Below are 568 nucleotides of genomic sequence, written 5' to 3' on the forward strand. Positions count from 1 at the left end.
TAATTATAAAGAGTAAAAATATATTGATCCAAACTATTTTCATTAAATTTGTGTCTTTATTTATTTTAATTTGCTTTGTCTCTCTTTATCTCTACTTCTAATATTTTAAGAACAAATTATAATTTTGTTTTATTTTTATAATTTCACTCCACACATGATTATTTTGTATTATATATTTGAAAAAAAAAACTTGTAAAAAAATAAGACATTATTAAAAATAGAAGTTATAATATTCACTTTTCAATTTTAGGATACAAATCCAACACACCATGTGTGATCTATCTACCATAGTACCATTCCATGTATGTCCTTTTCATCTAACTTGACAAAATGGACTAATTAAATTAAAGTAAAAAATTATATAATTTATGCGCTTTGTTAGCATTATATCATTTTATCAGTGTCTATCTAATTGTTGTTATGTAGCACAAAAGAGAAGAAAAAAATGCTCCATACTAGTCAGATTTTCCCGCGGTACACAACATGTGCTCTTAATTACAACTAATATTTTTTTCCGAGAATATAAATTTTTTAAAATTATGTGGATTTTATTCTGATATTATATAAT

The sequence above is a fragment of the Arachis ipaensis genome, chromosome B07 (genome assembly GCF_000816755.2).
Source record: "Arachis ipaensis cultivar K30076 chromosome B07, Araip1.1, whole genome shotgun sequence".
In the NCBI taxonomy this organism is placed as follows: domain Eukaryota; kingdom Viridiplantae; phylum Streptophyta; class Magnoliopsida; order Fabales; family Fabaceae; genus Arachis; species Arachis ipaensis.